This window comes from Emys orbicularis, chromosome 2, assembly GCF_028017835.1.
Source record: "Emys orbicularis isolate rEmyOrb1 chromosome 2, rEmyOrb1.hap1, whole genome shotgun sequence".
In the NCBI taxonomy this organism is placed as follows: Eukaryota; Metazoa; Chordata; order Testudines; family Emydidae; genus Emys; species Emys orbicularis.
In genome coordinates, this window is record NC_088684.1 from 136,756,345 (window position 1) to 136,766,391 (window position 10,047).

The window sequence follows — 10,047 nt, forward strand, 5'->3', positions numbered from 1 at the left end:
TGAATCAAAGCACCGAGAAATGATCGGGAGTATGACTGTCAATTTAAGGTGAATTCACACTGTGCAGAGGTTCAGCATATACACCATTTAAGCGTCGCTCAAAAATAGACCTCAGATATGCAGACCTGATGCACAGAGGTGATTTTTCACCATGTAGGGGTACCCACTCAGCACTAACTCCACATGTAGTGTCAGAGCCTCAGCTGGTGTAATTCCATTTACTCCAAGGGAGTTTTCTTAACATGGATTCAGTTCAGCATGAAGCATCCTCAGTCATTTCAGAGTTCTATAGAAGGGATGTTCCTTTGTTTTCATTGAATGAATTTTTTATTAGTCCTTCTATGGCTCTTTCAATAGCCAAGTAATTTTGGGATGACCAATGTATTTGCAATGTAGTTTCTAGTGATGGTTGGACCCAGAAATGTAGGTTTGTTTGCAAAACCACCTCCCACTATGGGTTATCAAATGAGTAATGCTACGAACTGAGCTGGCTCAGACCCTTAATGGAGGCTCAGCCACTAGAAGGTGACAAGATAGCCTCACTAGTAGGTTTACACCTACCAGTGGCCAGATACTGATCAGAAGGTCTGTTTTGAAAACTGGTTTCAAAATCTTAAAGTTGGTCAGTGAATTTTTCACAACTTCCTTATTACACTTTCAAAGGAAATACCACAAAGAGGCTGATTTACTGATATTTCACTACTTCTGCTTCCGGTCCCATCCCAAACTAGGGCATACAGAAACATGCAAAACATTTCTAAGGCCCAGGCAACATAATCAGACTTGTCTTACTTGTTTCTGAAATAAATTTGCATATCATTAACAAATTTATATGAGGATGACTAGATTCACAGAATCCCACTGGGAGCTCATTTTCAGCTGTTTATTCACTACAAACCCCAAATCTTTTCTCAGAGTCACTGCTTCCCAAGCTAGGGACTCCCAGACTAAGTATGATCTACACTCTTCATTCCCATTTAGCCATATCAAAATGCATGGCTTGCTTGTGGCAAGTAGACTCTGAATCAGTGACCTGCCCTCTTCATTATTTGCCACTTCCTCAATTTGAGTCATCAGTGATGACCCAAATCCAGATAACGCTCGTCTGTCCAGCTGTTCAAAATCAGAACCCATATTTGCAAATGGACTCTATTCTTAGGAGTCAGACCTTCGGGACATTTAACTCAGTTCAAATCATGGATTTCAGACTCTAAAACATACAACTGACAACAAGCATGCACCTTTTATAAAGGTCAGTTTTGTCCTCAAGCTCCGACCTGATTGTACACAAACTCAGACCAAACGCCCATTAGTCAGTGTTTACACCAAATTAGACTCCGAGATAGCAGTAGAGGACTCTGTGTTAGTGAGTCTAAGTTAGTGTTAAGGGACCCACCTTACAGATCAATGCTGAACTGGAGTCCATGTGAATTTTGGCTTGAGTGCAGAATCAGCCCCTTTAATTGTCGCAAGATACCATGATGACTGTAACACACTTACAGTCCACTTTAAAAGGAAAAAAAATCTTGCTCTTTTGGCACCCTGGCAGCAGAATATGTGGAGGAACACAAGTGCACAGTCAGATTTGTGAGGGTTCAGGGGCATGGATAACAAGAAAAAGCCTATTCCTTAAGTGGTGCTTTTCATCAGTAGATCTCAAAGCACGTCACAATCTTTTAAAGTAATCCTTGGAACACCTCAGAGGCAGTGAACTATTTCCATCCCCATTTTACAGAAGGGGAAATGGAGACACACATGACTTGCCCAAGATCACACAGGAAGTCCCGAGCAGGGAATTGAACACATGCTCCCAAATTCTAGACCAGTGCCATAATCACTGGTCCAGCCTGGAACAGGGGTGGGTCTGGAAGAGTCACAGTTGCTTTGATCCTCCCTAGTCTTCCCCCTCCCCATAGCAGCTCCGTATTAGTGATGCATTAGCCATTGGAGCAGCTACATAGTCACTTTGTGGGTTTGGATAAGGGTGCCCACTCCTCACTCCCTGTGTACCTCTCCCCAGTACCCATATAACTGCTCAGACTGGAGAAGAGTGAAAATTTGGCTCCTCAGCCCTGATCCAGTAGTGCACTTTTAAGGATAGGCTCAACTTTGTGTACTTGGGTGATCCTTAGCAGGGTCAGTGGGACTACTCATGCCTTTGATGGTAAGCACCTTCTCAAGTGCTCTGCTGGATCAGGGCCAAAGTGCATAAAGTTGTATGCAACAAACATCTCTCTCTTCACTGGGATTAGAGATCTTTAGGGGAACTGAACGCTGAAGTATTTTGCTCCTTCTTCTCCCATGTGAAACCCAGAAGCATGGCAGGAAGCTGAAAATGGTGGTCTGGTCTCCCACAGCAGCTGAATGGTTCCAAACCTCACTAGTCACTTAATGTAGAGTTTTGGGGTGACCGTTCAAGTTGCTTCTAGTCTTATCAGAACTGGTTCTCTTGCCTCTAAAAGCCATGGCACAAATTCCACTCAGAGCCCAAAATGGTTCTCACTGAGGTAAAAGGGAGGGGTGCTATTGATTTAAATATGGACAGGAAATGTCCCTGGGCTACTAAGCTTTTTAACTCACTCATCCTGTTTAGAAGGCATAGTTCTCAAAACCCTTGGGAACAGCTAAGAGACTCCCCCTTGCACACCCTTTCTTTTATTTTCAGCAAAGGACATTTCTCAGTTCTTTTTTCTCAGCTTTGTTGCAGCACAGTGAGTAGCACTTCCTTAGAGTGAGTGTTTGGATGATGTAAGTGCAGAATCATTTGTTGTGCGGTATTGGTCAGTGATGCAAGAGCTATTGGAAGGAAAGTACAGTGCTCAGAGACCTTGCAATTTTACAATCTTATTGTATTTTTTTCAAGACGTTTACCTAGACAATGGAGCAGTAGTTCAGCTCTCTGTCCACCACTGCTTTTATAACTGTTACACTAGACTTAAAACATCTCGTATCAAAGATTTTTTTCTAGGGACAGCTGTAGTCTGGGGTACATTTTCCCCAAGAGCTTTAAGTGACTTACAACCCAAATTCTTAGTCTCAGAAGTGATTTAGGCACTGAAAAGCTTAAGTCTCAATGAGACAGGCTTCTAAGAGTAAAATTTTCTTAAACACCCAAGTGACTTAGGAGCCAAAGTCCCACTGGCTTTTAAGTTACTGCTGAAAATGAGACCAGCTCTTAAGTCACTTATGAAAGCTTGGTCATTACAGCTGTGATTTTCAAAAGCACCTCAGTTATCCAAATCCCATCGCCATTCAATGGCAGTTGTGCCCCAGCTTCCTACACACACACCTTAGAAAAAATCTAGTCTGAAAGCTGTGGTCGGGTGACAGGGAGACAAAAGACCTGATTCTATTCCTGACCCTTGCTCTCTGTACACCCTGGGGCAAGTCACTTCACTCTGCCTCAGGTTTCCATCTTGTAACATTGGAATAATAAAATAATAATAATAATAATAATGTTTGCCCTGTGAAAGAGTCTACTCACCACAGACACATCCCCTCATGGCTGGGCATGGCACAGCAGCAGCTTCTCCTTTGGCGGGCCCTGCCAACCCTCGCTCCTTTCTTGTGGTGGTCTGCTTCTTTTTGCGACTTAGCTTTCTTCCAGCTCACTGTTAGTCCTTCTCCACTCAGGGTAAACGGAGTCCAACACACACCAATACTCTGACACCATCATGCCAGAGTATCAGCCCACATTTCTGGCTTTGGGGGGCCCTGCAGCCTTTGACTCTGGGGGTCTTCACACCACCATCCTAGGTGGGTCAGTAAGGGAACTCAGGCCCAGTCTCCACTCTAGGTGCCAGTACAGGGACCCTGTGCCAAGCAGTTAATGTCAGTTTGTTCAGCCCCTTTGCTATGCCCCGGGGCTGTTTCCTACCAAGGCCCATAACAAGGCCTTTCTCACAGTCTCTTCCTGTGCTGACACCTCTGCCGCTCCCAAAACAGGGCCCCCAAATGAGTTATAGGGAACAAAAGATCCCACACCAGAGCTACCTGCCCTAAAAAGCCTCTGGCTAGGCCACAGCCAAGCTTTCTGGCACAAAACTAATTCAAAAAGCCCACTCTCTCTCCCCAGCAACTAGGGAGTGAGCTGGGATTTTCCTCTTTTAGCCTGGAGGGGGTCAGTTAAGGCTTGATAACTCACACAGGTGTAACAGGGTGGGGCTGATTGGGCCCACCAGCTCTCATTAACCCTTTCTTTGTCAGCATTGATTCTGTATACCCCATCACACTTCACCTTTGTAAAGTGCTTTGAGACCCTCAGATGTGTATTTATTGCACCATTGTCCCAGGGAGCTCAGCTTGGGCATATTCATAGTAAAATAATGATGATAATAAGAATGATATAGCGCTTTTCATCAGTAAATCTCAGAGAGAGAAAAGAAACCAAATAAATAAAGGAGAGCATGTTTTTAAAAGTGGTAACAGAGACTAAGGACAGAGAAGTGGAGACATTGTTACAATAAAAATATTGAGGTAGGTCCTCCCCTAGAGAGTCGGGCGCCACTGAGTGACACCAGCTGAGGCTCTGATCTCATCAATCAGTTCTATAGAGCTTACAGAACAGCTGTAAGACTGTAAGGTTTCATTATATGTCAGAGGTGGCCAAACTTACTGACCCTCTGAGCCACATATGACAATCTTCAGAAGTCTGAGAGCCAGAGGTATGCCTGCCAGGGTTTGGGGCTTCAGCCCCGCTCTTGTTGAAGCCCTGAGCCCCGGCAGGTGCGTCCCATGGGGCTGAAGCCCCGAGACATCCCCCCCCCCACACACACACATTGTGAAGAAGCCCCTGCCCCACCATCCTGCTGCAAGGGAGAGGTCCCGAACTCTCCCCCCCCACACACACACTCTCTAGTAGGTGGAGAATGGGGGGTGGTGTGGGGGGCTCCGCGAGCTGCACTTTAACAGTAAAAGAGCCAGATGTAGCTCGCAAGCCACAGTTTGGGCCACCCCTGTTAGATGTTGTGGTAGTAACTCTTTTTCAGCTCTTTATAAATAAAAGAAAAAAAATCACCCTCTTAGTCATTTTACAGAAGAATGTAGAGCTTTCTTAACTCACAAACGAAGAACGTTCTCTCTCTCTGGATGGACACACACATATGTGTGTGTGTGTGTGTCTGTGTAGTCATGTGGGTCTGATTCTCATTTATACTAAGTCCTCTTTAGTCTACCCTGGTAGTGTTTCCCTCCACTGTGGCCTCTATATTTTCTTTTGTTGGTGTTTGTTAAATCACTTATTCAGGCCGGGGTAAACAGCATCCCAGCTAGAAGTGGATTTTTGAAATGCAAAGCTCTTTCTCTGGGTAGTGTTGTGACCATAGGATAGAAACATAAGATTCAGACCTCTTCACTTCACATTATCACCAGGACAGCAGTGTGACTCAGCATATTAAAACAGGCTATAAAGATAGGAGGTAAAGCAGAAGCTTAGTATTATGTCCCTCATAAAACCTGTTTCCTCCTTGTTTCCTAAAGCTTTTGAATTAAGAAACAAATACAACGTCAGCAGGTATGCTTATAAAAATGCTATTCCTATGGGTGAGCTTGACTGCAGCTAGAGAGGGGTCCCAAACAAAACCCTAGATCCAAACAGCCCCAGACTTGAAAATTGTTATCCAGTTCTCCCTGCCTCAGACCATTTATAAAGATATGGGTAGGTTAATGGTCCCCAAATATGTGTGCCAGTGTGTGTATGCATATGCATGCTTTGCCTATAGCAATCTATACTTGTTAAAAAAAATAAGTTTAGGAACAAAGTACCTTAGAAGACAATATTTTTATTGGCTAGAGCTGAGAGTTGCTGTTTGGGACGCCTGGGTTCTTATCCTGGCTCAGCCACTGATTGACAATGTGACCTTTGGCAAGTCATTAAACATCTCATTTTGCCAACTTATGGAAAAGTCGTAGGTACATTTAATACAGATGTTACCATTAGGTTTCCACAGAGGTGGAGTCTGTCTTCACTGCACAGATTGCATGAGTTCTTACTCTAGTGTTACTCCTAATCTGAATCCGGTCCTCACATATGCCATGTAGGCAAACCACTCAAGTATTTCCATAACTTTAAGCATGTGCTCAGACCCACTGGACCTAATGGGACTATTCAATGTACTTAAAGTTAAGTAAAAACAACAAGGAGTCTGGTGGCACCTTAAAGACTAACAGATTTATTTGGGCATAAGCTTTCGTGGGTAAAAACCTCACTTCTTCAGATGCATAGAGTGAAAGTTACAGATGCAGGCATTATATACTGACACATGGAGAGCAGGGAGTTACTTCGCAAGTGGAGAACCAGTGTTGACAGGGCCAATTCAATCAGGGTGGATGTAGTCCACTCCCAATAATAGATGAGGAGGTGTCAATTCCAGGAGAGGAAAAGCTGCTTCTGTAATGAGCCAGCTACTCCCAGTCCCTATTCAAGCCCAGATTAATGGTGTTAAATTTGCAAATGAATTTTAGTTCTGCTGTTTCTCTTTGAAGTCTGTTTCTGAAGTTTTTTTGTTCAATGATAGTGACTTTTAAATCTGTAATAGAATGACCAGGGAGATTGAAGTGTTCACTTACTGGCTTATGTATGTTACCATTCCTGATGTCCGATTTGTGTCCATTTATTCTTTTGCGGAGGGACTGTCCGGTTTGGCCAAGGTACATGGCAGAGGGGCATTGCTGGCACATGATGGCACTGGGAGTGGCTGGCTCATTACAGAAGCAGCTTTTCCTCTCCTGGAATTGACACCTCCTCATCTATTATTGGGAGTGGACTACATCCACCCTGATTGAATTGGCCCTGTCAACACTGGTTCTCCACTTGCGAAGTAACTCCCTGCTCTCCATGTGTCAGTATATAATGCCTGCATCTGTAACTTTCACTCTATGCATCTGAAGAAGTGAGGTTTTTACCCACGAAAGCTTATGCCCAAATAAATCTGTTAGTCTTTAAGGTGCCACCAGACTCCTTGTTGTTTTTGTAGATACAGACTAACACAGCTACCCCCGATACTTAAAGTTAAGTAGGTGTGTATGTGCTTTGCTGGTGTACGGCCATAACAGGCTTTTATATAAATGACTCTAAATACTGATTAGATCGATAGATAGCTCGATAGATAGATAGAATCATCCCACTGAGTTCTAATGCAGAAATATAATTCCCTGTTAAGATCTAAAAGGAGGGTTGGAAAAAAAACCTATAGAAGGATCTCATTCGCTATTAAATACTATACAACTTTTCCATAAAGCCTATATGTCTAATTCCAATGTTATGGAAATTGACTCTTTGGGCATTCAACAGCATAAATAATATTCTGCAAGGCAGATTTCAATTTTGAGATTATTGATTTTCTAAATTGCTTTTGCTCTTATTTTAGAAATAAGTAAGGCTACTACGGTTTTGTCACAGAGGTTGCGGAAGTCATGGAATCCGTGACTTCCAAAGACCTCTGTGACTTCAGCCCTGGCGGCTGGGAGATTCAGGGTCCTGCCGCCTCCCGCAGCGGCAGGGAGCTATGAGGTACCCCCGCTGCCTGAGGGCCCCCAACCTCTCAGCCGCCATGGGCAGCGGGGTACGCTGCAGCTCCCAGCTACGGGAGACAGGGGGATCCCTGCAGTTCTCCACCACCGCAGTGGGGCAGGGTGACCCCTGCAGCCCCCGGCCTGCCACTCGGGGCAGGCGGACCCCTGCAGTTCCCCACTGGGGAGTGGGCAGGGGGACCCTGCAGCTTACCTCCGCCGCCCTGGAGCCCTGAGCTCCCACTGGTGGTGGGGACCCCAGAGCTCCCAGCCTCCCGACAGCTGCCCAGTCCCTTCCCAGGTCACGGGCAATAAAGAAAAATTAACGGAAGCCCGTGACCCGTCCCTGACTTTTACTAAAAATATCCATGACAAAATCTTAGCCTTAGTAATAAGATATGTTGCATTTGTGTTCACTAACATCATACAGATTGTCTCATGTCTGGTTTTCCATCAAGTTTCATTCTGACTGGCCAATTAGTTGACTAAATCGCAGAATAAATAGACATGTTGAATTAGCTTTTAGCTTGGCAGTTTTCTTAATGCACTGACTGTTGACTTCTTCCTGCCATCAAAGGCTGTTTGATGGGCCAAGAGTGTTTGTCCATGGAATACAATATCCTCAGGTGATTTTTCCATTCTAAGCCGAAACAAAAAGAGCAAGGAATTGAGGACCTAACTTCAGAGATGATAGATACCTGATTTCTCTCTGCTACAGGCCACCATCTAGTTTCTGCCCAAATATAACCATAGGCCAGGTGTTATTTCCCAGTACATTCCATGGGAAAGCCTTTGTTTAAATGTCACATTGAATGGTTATTAGTTAGAGATATTAGACACAGATAGGATTTGACATGGTATATTATGGCGCCCATTCTTTTAGGATTAGGGCTGTCCCTTTAGTGGCACTGGTGGCTTTGCCAGAGCAAGGGATTAGACAAAACTAGTCAATGACAACAGATAAAAGTTAAGTTATATAAGGCTACAGGTACAACAATGAAGAGTGGGCCTGAGCAAGTTTTTGAGAGAGTAAATTGAGAATATTGCATGGCCAGGATTGGAACAATGAGGTTGCCTACAAAGTCGTATGGCCTGTCTCAACTGCTATTAGCAACTATCTTCAACAGCCGGAGATAGGACACTAGATGGAGAGGGCTCTGAGTTACGAGAGAGAATTCTTTTCCAGATGTCTGGCTGATGGGTCTCACCCACATGCTCAGGGTCTAACTGGGGTTGGGAAGGAATTTTCAGATTGGCAGAGACCTTGGGGTAGGAGGGGTCGCTTTCCTCTGCAGCATGGGTCACTTGCTGGTTTGAACTACAGTAAATGGTGGATTTTCTGTAACTCAGAGTCTTTAAATAAAGATTTGAGGACCTCTGCTAAAGGTTACAGGCCTACTGGAGGAGTGGGTGGGTGGGTGAGGTTCTGTGGCCTGCGATGTGCAGGAGGTCAGACTAGATTATCGTGATTGTTCCTTCTGGCCTTAAAGTCTTGGAGCCTTGGAATAAAAAAAAAAGTTTACTGAAGACTTAGGATTGAACATGAAATCACCTTCTCTGGGTAAAAATTTTCTATAGGGGTTTTGGTTTAACCCGGATTGACATGGTTATGGTTAACGTCTCCAGCAGCCCAATCCTTCCATCAGGTTCTACAAGCAGTAATTCAAATACACCCCACGATAGAGCCTGGGATTTTCAAAGGAGCCAAAGTGAATTAGGTGCCCGACTCCTATAGAAAGTCAGTGGGAGTTGGGCAACAAACTTTCTTAGGCTCCTGAAAATACCAGCCATAAACGGTACCAGGGTAACTCCTATGTTTCCCAGAGCTCCCTGCCCTGTCTTCTGGTCAGCACAATGCCTTCCTGCCTCCTCTAAGTGTCCCTTCCTTTAAGGTATTGAGGCAAATTTGGTGCAGTTGCATATAAATTCACTCCCAGCTAGGAATGCTGCCCTGAGCTACCTCTGAATCCTGGCTGAGAAATATCTGCAGAAACCTCAGCCCATTGTCTGGCTTGGTAGCAACTCCTGGGCGTTTACTGGGGCTTGTGGGCAGAGTGAGCAGGGTCTGGGGGTTCCCTCCAGAGGGTGCCAATAGACCTGTACACCTCATTACATAACTAGTAAGAGCAAAAGCAAGGGTGAACATTCAGTCAACCCCAGGCACAATAATTATGAGTCTTTCTTTCTGATTTTAAGATTTGCTGTATGAAAATGATTTGTGTGTTTAGGTTGAGATTCTCAAAGTTATCTCTGGGAATTGCATTCATAATTCTCATTAAAACCAATGAGAGCCAGACATCAAAATCTCAGAGGTAGTTTTGAAAACCTCAGCTTTCAACCATGCACTGCGCTGTGCATAGAGCTTGGGATGGGTGTATCCGTGAATTGTAAATAATATAGAGACATGGGTGAATAAGGCACGTTTCCTATATATTTGATCAAACATATTATGCAATGTAATATATACAACTAATGTAAATCAGGTGAACTTGAAGACCCTGGGAGTTAAGTACTTGTTTAAATATAAACTGTGTGCGT